The sequence below is a fragment of the Pinus tabuliformis genome, chromosome 4_2 (genome assembly GCF_031772625.1).
Source record: "Pinus tabuliformis cultivar Carrire ecotype Pingquan chromosome 4_2, CPIR1, whole genome shotgun sequence".
NCBI classification, from domain to species: Eukaryota; Viridiplantae; Streptophyta; class Pinopsida; order Pinales; family Pinaceae; genus Pinus; species Pinus tabuliformis.
This window is the reverse complement of record NC_142304.1, coordinates 840,000,748-840,014,999: the sequence shown is the minus strand read 5'-3', so window position 1 is coordinate 840,014,999 and position 14,252 is coordinate 840,000,748. Positions and strand designations below refer to the sequence as shown.

The 14,252-nt window shown below is 35.9% G+C and overlaps 1 pseudogene; it reads left to right on the top strand.

Moving 5' to 3' along the window:
* Positions 1-3,254: 3,254 nt before the first annotated feature.
* LOC149172294 (leucine-rich repeat receptor-like serine/threonine-protein kinase BAM1 pseudogene) lies at positions 3,255-4,283 on the top strand (annotated as a pseudogene).
* Positions 4,284-14,252: the final 9,969 nt, after the last annotated feature.

Below are 14,252 nucleotides of genomic sequence, written 5' to 3'. Positions count from 1 at the left end.
TCTCAACAGGAGGAAGGTTTGCCCATAAGCCCCCCCCCCCCCCCCCCCCCCCCCCCCCCCCCCCCCCCCCCAAATGAAGAGTCATATAAATAGTGACATCATTACCAATACCATAGACTAAAAGATGGGAAGAATCACCCAACCGCTTACCTTAAAAAATAAGACATTGCATGATTGAGGGAATACCCACCTAGAGCTTTAGGGAAAGCTTGAGGTGCCATGCCAAATATGTGGAATATACCCCAAGGATCAAGGACCGGCCAAAGAGAATGTTGACAAGGATTTGAAAAGAAATTTGAGGTTTGGGGGCCTCACCAATACCAAGAAGGTTAGTAAATCTGAATCACTAGCCTTAGCTTGGGGGAAAGAGGAACCCAATTGCAGAAAAAATTCCACAACTATCTTCTGCTCACAAGAATTAAAAGGAGAGTGGGCCTGCACCAGTTCGACGTGCATTTCATCTAGTGGGGGCTAGGATTCATTTGTCAAGGAGATTATTTCTTTGTCCACTACGATTGATCCCTTGAGATCTACAGTAGCACGAGATGCCAAATAAGAACTTAGGGTGGGATCGTTGAATATTGCAGACCATTTACTAGGGCTATATTTTTGTATTCCCGCTCAATGAGCCACCTCTTCTTCCTTTGTCCATTTATGCTTCGGTGCACCCATCAATTCAAGCCTTGATCTTTGGTTCAGAGAGCGGTGTTGAAGCACAAACCCTAGCTTACCAAACACCTCATTGGTCATAAAATATTTAACTTATTATCATAAGTTTGAAAACTTAAACTTAAATTAAACTTTTCTTATTGAATACTTTGAACAATATGAATTGAAAGATAATATTTTGAATGGTTAGGTGCTAAAGTTTAAGTGAATTCAAATTCTTGAGGAAATATTTCACCTCTATTTAGATGTATATTTAAAATTATGTAATTTTTTTTTTATATTTATGATAAATATATAAAATAAATAATTGATAAATATCAATAAGCATCAATTCATAATACATCAAAATACTCACTTCATAATACATATTATTGATTAAAATTATTATTTTTATTAAACTAATTAAATCATAACATTATTTTAAATTATTATTATTATTATTTTAGTGAAATATAAAGAATATATTTAATTAAAACATATTTTAATGAGAATTTTATAAACCGTGTTGTTTTTGGCATATGGTTTTTATGATTTGTTATTTAATATTTTAATAAAAATTCAATTTATTTGTAATTTTATTATAAAATATATTATAAAATAAAAAATTAGGAAGAAAGATTAAACTCCATCCGTCAAAGGACTAATAGTTGAAAGATAATATTTTGAATGGCCCAGAAATAATGGTTCATACCAAGACTAACAGTTGACTTGTGTTATTTCCAAGTCTATTGAGGTTGAGTAGTGGCTCTAAATCTCTCATCAATGGCTATTTCAGGCCCTATCCCTCCTCAACTGGGCCAGCTTGTGACCTTAAAATTACTGGATCTATATGATAAAGGTCTTTTTGGTGAAATACTCATGGAACTCGCGGAGCTAAAAGAGTTGAGGATGTTGGACCTGTCCTATAATAGACTACAGGGCAGGATTCCATCTTTCATTGGGGACTTGCCAAATTTGGAGGTTTTGTGGCTTTCGGGAAACAATTTCATAGGCCTCGTGCCTCAGCAACTGGGTGTAAGTGGAAAGCTACTAGAAGTGTGTCTTGATTCCAACAGGCTCAGTATCCATCCCTCCGAATCTCTACAAGGGCAGGAGGCTACAGATATTAGATATAACAAATAATTCATTTGTCAGATCGATTCCTGACTCTCTCAGCAAATGTGATTTGCTGGTTGAAGTATCCATGGGGAAAAATTATTTGAATGGTTCGATTCCTGAAGGCTTGCTATACTTACCCATGCTGACTGTGATCGAATTGAACAACAATAATCTCAGTGGGAGCATACGGGACGTAAGTAATAATGCATCATCTAAGCTACAGACAATGATAATTTCCAACAATAGCTTGAGTGGCTCTATTCCTTTATCCATTTGGAAATTATCTGCTTTGCGACAACTCCTGATCGATGGAAATCAATTAACAGGCATTGTGCCTGCAAAGATTGGCCAATTCAGTAAAATTGAAGAGATCAATTTCAGCTAGAACAAGTTTTCAAGGATGATCCCCAGGCAGATAAGCAATTGTAGTGCTCTAACACACATTAATCTCAGCACAAACAGGTTGTATGGTAATGTTCCCTCAGATATAGTCTATCTGGATAAAATTGAACATATTGATTTCAGCAAGAATCTCCTTTTTGGTATGATTCCTAGGGAGATCAGCAACTTTAGTGCTTTGACATACATTGATCTCAGCACAAACAGGTTGTCTGGTAATGTTCCCTCAGATATTGGCTATCTGGGCAGCATTAAAATTATTGATTTCAACCAGAACCAATTCAATGGTCCCATCCCAGTGGAAATCACCAGGATGAGCAATCTCTACTCTCTACACCTATCGAGAAACTGGTTGTCTGGTGAAGTTCCATTGAATATTGGTAGTTGGAACAACATTGAAATTATCGATTTCAGCAACAACAGGCTTTATGGTATCATTCCTAGGGAAATTGGTTACTTTATTTGTCTGACAAAAATTGATTTTAGTGGGAACAAATTCAGCGGTCCCATCCCAGTGGAAATCACCACGATGAGCGATCTTTACTCTCTAAACCTATCGAGAAACTGGCTGTCTGGTCCTATCCCAATGGAAATCACCAACATTTTCAGTCTCCACTCTCTAAAACTATCGAGAAATCACTTCAACGGGAGCATTCCCACAGATTTTAAGGAAATGTCGTACTTGATCTCCACAGATTTCTATTACAATAAATTTTCCGCCCTTGTGCCATAGGGTGGTCTATTTTCTCATTTTAATGCAATCTCTTTCACAGGGAACCCTTTCTTATGGGGAGGACAGTTGGGTAATTGCAATTCTAGTGTTAATGGGTTGCTCGTTTGAGCACACATGAAGCTTGCACTTTCCTTGCCTCCCTTTAACGCTTGGCATTCTCTTCCTTTGTTCGTTGGTGATGATTATTCGAGCAATCATAACTAAGAAGAGAGCCATCAAGAAAGATAGCGAGGGCAGGCCATGGAAGATGATGGCCTTCCAAACACTCAACTTTGGAATCGATGACATGGTGGAATGCATTAAAGAAGAGAATGCCATCGACCAAGGAGGAGAGGGTGTTGTGTATAAATGAATCATGCCCAATGGGGAAGTAGTTGCAGTGAAAAAACTTACGTGGATAGGCTCTTCAAATGTTCATGGCTTCTCAGAAGAGATCAAAACTCTGCGCAGAATTCGCCATCGACATGTTGTTAGATTGTTGGCGTTTTGCTTCAACCATGACACCAATCTTCTGGTGTATGAGTACATGTCGAACGGAAGGCTGGGAAAGTTGCTTCATGGAAACAATGCCACGCCTCTGGATTGGAACACCAGATACAAAATTGCAGTGGAAACTGCACAGGGGTTGAGCCATCTTCATCACGATTGTCAGCTGGCCATCCTTCATTGTGACGTGAAGTCCGGCAATATTCTTTTGGACTCCAACTTTGAAGCTTGTGTTGCAGATTTTAGCCTAGCCAAACTCTTGCATCAATCTGGTATGTCAGAATATATGTCTTCAGTTGCAGGGACCTTTGGCTACATAGCTCCAAGTAAGTGGTTGTCTCATCTTTAAATTTTGAAGTCGTAGATTTCTAATTTTAGTAGAGGGTCGCCGGAAAGTTCAACTGAGTTGCTAGCTTTCCAAAATTCTATGGTCTGTTATTGAAGTCCATGATCTATTATTGCCAATTATAAACATAGTACGCTGAGGTAGAGCAACACTTCATTATAAATAAAAGCAATTATATAGAAGTCAAAAGTGATTCATAGTATGCATATTGCTTATTTTACGGTGGTTTTGCCACTGCCCTTTTTCGTAGCATACCATTTAAGATTGGATGTTGAATTTATAGAGTATGCATACACCGTGAAAGTGGACGAGAAGGGTGATGTATACAACTTTAGAGTGGTTCTGCTTGAGCTCATCACGGGCAAAAAGGCGATGGGCGAAAGCGAATTTGAAGAGGATATGAACATCACAGGGTGGGTGAAGAAGATGACCAATTGGAACAGAGAAGAAGTTATGAAGATTATTGATCCCAGACTTATCAACGTCCCAGTGGAGGAAGCCCTGCATACATTCTTAGTGGCTCTGCTCTGTATACAAGAGCAGAGTGTCTGAAGACCTACTACGCACCAGGTAGTAGTAATTCTCACATACTTCAGTCTCAGGCAATAATTTTCATGATTCACATTTGACCGCGGGATATGATTGGAATAGGGCATTCTCATCCTTATGATTGGACTAAGGCAATTTAGGGTTGATTGGATGTGTATCTTGATGAAGGGTAACTATCTTGACTGAAGATCCATATCCATCTGCTCTTTTAGCATCTATGTACAAGAGCTTCCAACCTAGAAGTCCCTTCCTTTATTTTGAAGGAATTAAGTTGAAAATGTATACAACTAAGGCATCTGAATCAATGTTGCCTTGACTTTCATCTGTTTTCTGTATTTCCTTATAGAGAGCATTTGAATCAATGTTGCTTTCAGATTCCTCTGTTTTTTGTTTTGTTTCTAATTTGTTTACAGATTCCTCATTCTCCTCCAATCCTGCAATGAAAAACGTGATTGCAATCAAATTTTTCCATGTTTTTCTCATTTTTCTTGTAGCAAGGTCCATCGAAAGTATGCAACATGGGTACTCCTTGGACGAGGAATAAAATTCTGCATCCAATGAGTGTTTTCGCTCGAAATTTGAGTAAATCCATAGCGAGATAAGTTGAAAATACAAGTTCAAAAAATAGTTTTTTCTTTTTTTCCTTCTAAAATTTCATGATGTAATCTAATCTTATTTTATTATTTCCACTATTATTTTATAATTTCCTTAAGAGGCCTATTTTACACCTCAAAACTCCCCTAATGCCACCTACCTGATCACGTTAAGGAGAACTGTGAAGAGGCTTCTGTATATGTATCAACAAAACCCTCCTAATGAGATAAAGGCTCAAAATCCTTTTATAATAAACATGGAACTCCATATTGTTTCATAATGGTGAATGATACTGGAGAAAATCATCAAACCCTCCTTAGTCAAGCCACATCCTCTCCGGTTTCCACAATTGGTGGAGTCTCGATTATGGAGAAAAGTGGTTTAGTGGATTCACCTTTCTAGAATGATATTATGAGACTAGTTTCCTCGGAAAAAAGGGCTCTCTATTCTCTTACAACCCCTTTGATACAAAATAACAATGAAGGATCAAGAGGGATTTCTCCCTTGCTCTGTAATGGGGTCAAGCTTGAGAGACAGGGCTCTGGTTTACAATGTTTAAAGGTGGAAGAAAACACTCCTTTGACCATTTCCTCCTCAAGTGATGTCAATCCTCCATTGAATGTTATTTCTAGTAAACATGTACAACCCCTCATTGTTGAATACTATTTATTAATTCATAATACAATTTTATATTCCACTGAATCTGGGAAAAATAAGGAGACATGCTCTAAGACATCTATGCCTAATGATTCATACCATACAAATGTTCCTCCTCTCTATAACCCCTATTTCCCTCCCCTCAAACCTCTACCTTCCTCATCATCTTTCACCAACCCAACACTAATGATGGGGGGTCATCTCAAATCTCCTTTTTTATTGAGTTCCATTCTCAATTTCCCTGCTCTGCCAACCACTTCGACTCTTTATTTGACAAGCAATCGAACAGTTCTTAAGGATTTAGAATGAAATAACAGGCATATCAACATTGCAATGAAAGAAGTTTTGATATAGGTTACTGGGTATTTCTATAGCTAGAGCCATTTACACAAATGTCTCTTAAGCAAGCTAAGAAGGATAATAAATTATCACCAAAGTATTATGGTTCGTACAAGGTGTTGCAAAATATTGATACTTTGGCATACAAATTGGAGCTTCCTGCAGCTTCCTGAGTGCACCCAGTTTTCAATGTTTCATGCTTAAAGAAGGTTATAGGTGACAAGCTCCCAGTTCAAACAATATTGACAGAACTTGACGAGGAAGGAGAAATCATATTGGAACTTGAAGCAGTCACAGAAATAAGAACTCGATAGCTATGAAATCAATCAATTTCGGAGTATCTCATCAAGTGGAAGAACTTACCCACTAAAGATTCCACATGGGAGGATGAGAATTTTATACAGAAGCATCTAGAACTACTCAAGCATTGAGGACAACAATTTTTTGAAGGAGAGGGGCATGTTAGGTCCCTATAATACTAGTGATTCTCCCATTACTATTGTCATTGTAAACCTTATTTTTATTTTTGTGCCTTTATATTATTATTGTTATGCCGGCCTTGACTATATTGTGACCCCTTAGACTCCTATATATAGAAAGGAGGTTTTGTCATTTGTATCATCCAAGAATTGTTCATTTATGTAATGTAAAGGAGGTTTCCCCCTCGAAGAGGCTGATTTTGAAGTCGTTGATCTATCTTTTTTCTATTTTGTGAGTTGGTTGCATAACATTGACTTGTTCTTGATGGGAGCCCTAGTTTGGTCTTTGGTCTTGGAAGAATCCTTTGAATTGATTCTATTAGAAGAAATGTTCTTGCACATTTTTCCCCTTGAAGGGGTTTTTCCCTAACTTGGAGTCTATTTCTTACGTTCATGTGATCTATATTATTTTTGGCATTTATTTGATGATGAGAACATAAGCATAAATAATGAGAAGAAGAACTTAATGCCACAAGGAAAAGATAAATTTAAATGTTTCCCTAATTAGTTTTACAACATGGTATCGGAGCTAAGGTCAAGACATAGGAAGTTGGAAGATCAATGTTCAAAAGTTCTATTGTGTCCCTTTTTGTGATTATCTTGAGGGTTGCAGAGATTAGGAACATGAACGCATGGATGATGATCAAATATGAATTGTTGGTGCATGATTTCAAGTAGTATTTTCTCTCTATTCTAAAGGCCTAGCTCTATGGATTGATTGCAAAAAGGTCAAGCCCCATACAATGTCTAGAAGGGATACTGAGAAGGCCAACTCAAGGTTGGAAAATAGCCCAGGTTGTAACGTATGGGAAAAAATGAAAATGGAGACATTTTTTGGCATATCTCTGAGGCATATAGGAAATCCATTCAAGGCCATAAGGCTTTTTTCACTTGATAAATATAGGTCACGAATTTAGTAGTGAAGTAGTCTTGTACATGAGACCAAGGGCCTTGAAAAGGTTGAAAAGGTTCACCCTAGACAACCTTATCATCATTTTTCAGAGATATGAAAGGTAGGGTAAGAGGCGAAATTTAGGCCAAGGGACTTGTAAGGAAGGATGGAGAGGTTGCAAATAAATTTTAATATCTATAATCACCTTTTTGAGAGGACGAATTGAATTTCAGTAGGGTAGAAATAGTCATTTTAGCCAAGAAGCACCTAGTAGAAGAAACTAGGCCAGCTTGTGTTGAAGGCCTTATAGGTCTATTCTAAAAGAATATAAAGTAAATATGATAAACCCTAACCAGAAGTTAAAATGAAAAATATTCAATAGTCTAGAAGTGTCCCTCCATCCAATGAAAAAGATTCTTTGAATACAAGATAAAACTACAACTCGGAAAAGCATTTTAAGTCTAGCTTCGAGACTTTATCGTGAATATGAGAAGCCCTAGTGTGAGGGTTGATATTCAGAAGTACCTATTCCAAAGGAAGGATATTTTCAAATATTTCTTGAAGCAACATGTTATAATGGAGTTCTGACATTTTCCTTAAAGGTGGTGATGATGAGAGGATTGTGGTAGTAACAATGCCTTGGATGGTGAGATCAAGAAGGCGGCTTTGAAACAACCTCTAGTGATCATGGAAGACAAAGGTATGTACTCCTTGAGGTAGGTAGATTTCTAAGAATAATATTTGTAAAGGGTTTGCATAAAATGTAGTAGGGTTTTAATGCATATTTAATTCTATGGTTTGTATGCTCCATCTTGTCAAAGGTTTTCTGTATCTAGGGATTGCAAACCCTAGATACTGCTTGGATTAGAAAAACCCTAATTATGTGGAAAACCTAACCCTATTCTGATTGTTCACTCATAGAAACCCTAACTCTTGACTTGTAGGATTTGTGGATAATCTAGGGTATATGGTAATCTTGAGCTAGGGTGGAATTGAAATCTAGGATATGACATCAAAACCCTAAAGATGATGTTCCAATGAGAAATATCAAAATAATTTAGGGTTTGTGTCTAAGAATCCTAAGAGAATACCCTCTAGAAAATCATGAAACCTCTGTCATTATCATGCTCTTGTATTTGTATTTTTCTTGGTCATACTTGTCGATGAATGTTGTAGGTACATATTGAAGGAAGCAAAATGAGAAGGATGGGTTATCAAAGCAGTCCTTGTGCTTGTTAATAATAAGCAATATGGAGGGATGGAATTGAAAGGACCCTCAAGGAACTAATGACTAAAGGAGTAGCATGCATCTTGATCTAGTATGACATCATAGATAGAAGCATGTGATAGTAGCATATTTAAAGTCTACTTGTTTGAATTGCTTGGAATCATCTAGTCCTTTAAAGAATGAAAAGCTTTGGGGCCATTCTACATAATTTTTCGTCCATACATTGTCTAACATTATGTTAGAGGAAGTCATTTTGCTCGGTGGATCATCATGATCCTGTAAGAGTCGTCATCTTGGAAGGCTCTTGAAATAATCATTATGACAAGACTAGTATATGAAAAGGATGAAGGAATGCAATTGGTCAAGTTGAAGGCTCATTGTGAAATACATATAGCTATATAATTGTGCGAAAGATTAAGAATGCATGTTTAAAAGTAACCATTGGGAAGGATTCGTATAATCCTAGAAGAAAAGTTGGTCACATACATAGTGAATATTTCATTTGAACATATCTAAGTAGATGAATTTGACTTACTATAGAATGGATAGAATGTTAAGACTTTCTCGCTAGAATATATTTACTAATGATCAACATCAAGTACAATCTTCAAAAGCAACTTGGTAATCAAGTCCAATGCTTGGGCACCCTGATGCATGAAGGAATATTCATGTGGTGATGGACCTTGAAGATGTTGAGGAGAAAGAATTCATGATGAGGCAAGTCTAATGTTATAATTATTGTTGGTTATCTCGTTAACATATTGTTTTGCTACCTAGAAGGATGTTGCAGATGTACATAATTGCAGTTGAGGCAAGTTTGACCGATATTATTTGAGGATTTAGGGCCAAGAATCCAAGATAAGAATAGTCCTAAAAGTACATACCTTGTGAACATATGGATCGGGTATGTGCCTTGTAGAGGTTGTGCAGTATCACAAGTAAAGTTGCCCAACATAATTCTCTTGAATGAAGTAGAGCTTGTCTAGTTAGGCCTCAAAGATAGTGTTGGTTGATCATAATGTTGATGCTTACAGATGGCTTATCAATCCAACTCTTCTTATGAGAATTTTTCAAAGGGAGTATTGTCCCTGTATTGGTTGGACAATTATGAATACCTCCCTAGTTATGAGGGAGTGTTGAAGAATGTAACTAGTTTCAAACTTCATAATTGGCATTTGACTCATGTCTTGATGTAATTCTTATGTACTGATCAAAAGAAGATAGAAAAATATAAGAGAAAAATTATTTATGAAGCATGGGTTTCATGCTTATGTCCTTAGTCTCTAGGGAAATTATCCATTGAATGCTTCTAGGTTTTTGTCATGAGTCATGGTCATTGTAATATTGTAAAATATCCATTTGGACACTTTTATCAAAGGAAAAAATATTTGTATTATATTTGGAAGTGTCTAGAAGGGCTCCCTAGACCAAGTTGGCCAACCAAGAAGATGTCGGCTAAAAGAGGACTATTCAAGCCTCTTGGAAAAGATATAGAAGGATGGAACCTCGACCTCATTAGACACACATGATGCACATACATCATGGATCTGATCTATGACTAGGAAAAGAAGTGTAAAGTTCTCAAGAGGTTAGAAAAGCCCAACGAAGCAAGGAAGCAAGTCTTGAAGGATTGGGAAATTTTTTTTTTTTTGTCATCTGCAACTCACACATGCAAGGAGCCTAGGGGTTTTGGGCTTACCTCAGGATCAGAGTTTCAAGAAGGTGTTGTGTCTTGTCTTGGAGGTTGAAAGGGCTAGCAGAGCCTAGTTTATGGAATATTTTTGTCTCGCTCTCCTTGTGGTATTGTTTGGTTGAATCAATCTTGATGGGAACCCTGGTTTGGTCTTTGGTCTTGGAATTCTCCTTTGAATTGATTTTATTAGAAGAGAAGTTCCTGCGGGTTTTCCCCTTGGAAAGGTTTTTCCCTTGCTTGGAGCCTATATCTTGTGTTCATGTAATCTTCATTGTTTTTGGCATTTATTTGATGATGAGAACATACGCATAGATAACAAGAAGAAGAATTTAATTTTACAAGGAAAATAGAAATTGAAATGTTTCCCTAATCAGTTGTATAACAATATGAAGCCATTAGCTCAAAGAGCTCCGCTGGCCAAAAAAAAGAAGGTTCTCAACATAAGAACTCAAGGACATTGACTTATCTTCAACATTAATTGTGCCAGCTATCAATGGTTAGAAGTGTTGCCATGAATATGATCATTCAGATAGCGAGAAAGACGCAGCGATCCTAATTGAATCGGTAACTATGGAGTTGTATCAGAAGAACGAGGAAACAAATAGATCTTTAGTTTTTCAGATAACACTGAAAAATAGATTGACATATGTAAGCGAAGAAGAAAAAGAAAATCCCTATATCACTCTAGTATCTGATATCAAGAAATGAAAAATTATAATCTAACTATTTCTAATTTATCAATATGTTTTTTTAATTAATAAAATTAATTTAAAAATAAAAAACTTAACCCAAAAAAAACAAAACAACAACAACATATAATTGAAAATTAATTGAATTAATATGAAATTAAATAAAACTTTAGAATTATACAAATTCAAACAAATTTGACTACAAAATAAAAGCTATCACAAATTTAATATTTCTATTAAGAGTTACGCTAATAATACGTATCACATAATATTTTTATTAGAAAATATGTAAATTTGATAAGCACTTTTATTTAGGAATAAGTACTCTTTACTTCACTTTGATTCGTTTTACGTCCTTGCAATATGCATGCCTTTGTCTTAGATACCAAGAACAACTAAAAATATTAAAATTAAAAGGAGGCCCCACAATGTTGATGAAAGGAGGTTTTTAAAAAAAAATTGCAAGGCATATTAACTTTTTTAATTTGAATTAGAAATTATGTTTTTGGGAAAATTTGTATAAATAAATCATGCTATAGTTTTTTTTTTCTAGTTAAGACTAACCTAAGTACCCACGGGGATTTGAACCGGTGACCTATCGCAAGGAGTGCCTTAACAGCGCACCCATTCACCGTCAATCCAAAACCCCGTGGGCAAATCATGCTATAGTTTTGCTTAGCATTAACTAATAAATTGAGATGTGAAATTGATAATTAAATTGCTTGCTCAACCATAACAACTTGAAATTTTTTGGTGTGTAGTAATCACTAATAAGTCTACACAATTACAATTTTACTCCTACATAAGTGCAAAAAAACATAAATAATGGTGAGAAGTAACTTCTGTAAATACATTTTTTATATCTTATTCCTATCCATTTTTTATGCAAAGACTTGCTTAAATTATGGTGACAAGTAATTGATGGTAGATCTGTTTTTTACTTGATTATACTAGATTCTAAGTTATTTCCAAGTATTTAGTTTTTGGTTGGTTTTCCTTCAAAGCTTAATAATAAAAAATCATTGCACAAATATCTAAAGGTCATGGGTAAATATTGCAACTATATATATAAATTATAGCATAAAATAGGTAAGGTAGTTATCCACATGGCATTATATTGTGCAAAGACTCCAACAAAACCTTCACGTTATGGTCCAATCAAATGTTTGTTTTTTTTTAATAATATTGAAAAATAAATATTTGTTTTTCAAAGTTAAACATATAATTTGCATTGGTCAATGCTAAATATCATAGACAAATGGATTGCTAAAGTCTTTCTTTGGTAGAGACTAATAATGATAACATAACAACATTCAAATTTAATTAATATGGCATAAATACTTAATACTTACAATAAACTTGCAATATAACAAGTTTCTTAATTATGGATATCCACCCCCACTTTACCATGGATATTATTAACTTGTAAATAGGTTTTGTTAAAATACCATGCACCAATACCATGGCTTATGAATACCAAATGCCCAAAAACGATAACTCATTTCACAATAAAAAATTAAAATGTAAAGCATTTGACATTGCGTATAACATTGACTATAGAGTGAAAATTTGTTGAAAAATGGCAACAAGAAATGCTAAAAATAGAAGTGCTAAAAATAGCGTTGTTAAAAATAGTAGTTTGGGTACTAGTGGTGGATTGAGCAATAGGGAATGAAAAATGGAAGTGCTAAAAATAACATTCTATTTTTAGTAGTTCAGGATGGATTCCTATTTTAGTTAGTCCCTGGACTAAAAATAGGAAGTAAATTTTGAATTTGAACTTAACAGCTGTTTGAAAATAAATTAATTAATTCTTCATGAGTTAATTACTTGTAAAAAATCAAACATGAATCTATATGAGGACATGGAACTGTTTCTCCATTAATTAAGGAAGTTATCCCTTGATTAAAGGAAATCAGGATGAGTTCTAATTTGATTAGTAATTAGTTGGATTAGTTAACAGAGTCAAGTTCAGTTATATTTGATTTAAACAGTTTGTTTAAATTAAGTTTAGTTAGTTAATGCATGCTAGGATATAACTGTTGTACTTCAAATAACTAAAGATTCTCTCATGAATAAATCAAGCATGTCAGTTCAGACAGAGACTTAGTTGAGATCAGAGAAGGGACAATATATTATCAATTAGATGAATATTTTTCCTATAAAGGAAGCTCATCCATGATGAGGATTTATCTCCTTCAGGACAGCTTAGTTGGATCATAGGTTAGTGAGTGTGTGAAGAGGCCAATTCAAACAAGTGGCTGCACTGGACCCCAATCAAAATTGTGCAAAGAAATAGGAGGCTTGGAGGGTAGACTAGAGGTTAGATCGATGTCTTTGATTGTCTATGAGCAGTAGAGGTATTGCAGAGAGAGCAAGACAGCTTTTGAGCTGATTCTTTTTGTAATATTGGTTATATTTCCACTTGTATGATAATACAGAGATAGAGTTTTAGGCTGGTGCTTTCCCCTAGTTATATCTTCTGTGTTATGTGTGTTTGATTTCTCCTTATCAGTTATATGTGTTCTTATTGATGTTGCTCAAATTGATTAAGATTTCGCTGAATTGATTGTAGAAGTAGATCAAGTATTTTGTTTTAGTATATTGCATTATCAAGTGATCTACAGGTGGTAATTTCTACTTGGTAATCGGAGCAAAGGTGATCAAAGCAAAGAACAGTGTACACGAAGAAGAGAATTCGAAGTAAAAAAAAATTTTGCCACGAGTTTTTAGAGCAGATCTGAAAATTTTTGTGCAAAATTTTCAGAAACAAATAGCAGATCTGGATTCCTTGCGGAAAAAGACCCAAATTCCAAAAAACAAATTGTCTGAATCGGAGTTCGAATGAGGGAGATATCACTGATTTAAAATTAGCTCTTTTTCGAGAAAATTTCGTGACAGCGGGAAAGATGAAACAGATTGGTGTGCTAGCCAAGAATCTGTAAGCACTTGAGGTACAAGATGCATGTAAAACCTTGAGGAGCAAGGCAAAGGTTAAATACTTGGTGGTTGAGAGAGAGAGTAAATTACTTCTCAACATGCAGCCATAGGAGAAGTCTCAGACAATTGTGGAGGAGCAACGAATGGTGAAGCAGCTTCAGGAGGTTGTGGAGCAGCCACAACTGGGGAAGCCGAGTGGAGATCAAGTGGAAGCATCCACTCATGCAGAGACCTCTAGTAGGGGGAAATTTCGAGCCAAGTGGGCAGAGGGATCACATGCATCCATACCTCCAGGTAGGAGGTGGGGTGATGTCGAGTGATCATCCCACGGAGGCTGATATGGGGGCAGGATCCTTGAGGTACCCAACCTCTTTCATTCGACTTTGCTACGGTAGCCTTGACAAGGAGTAGCAAGACTGGCTAATTGGGTAGAGACAGATGCGGATGGAGAGGCAGAGGGA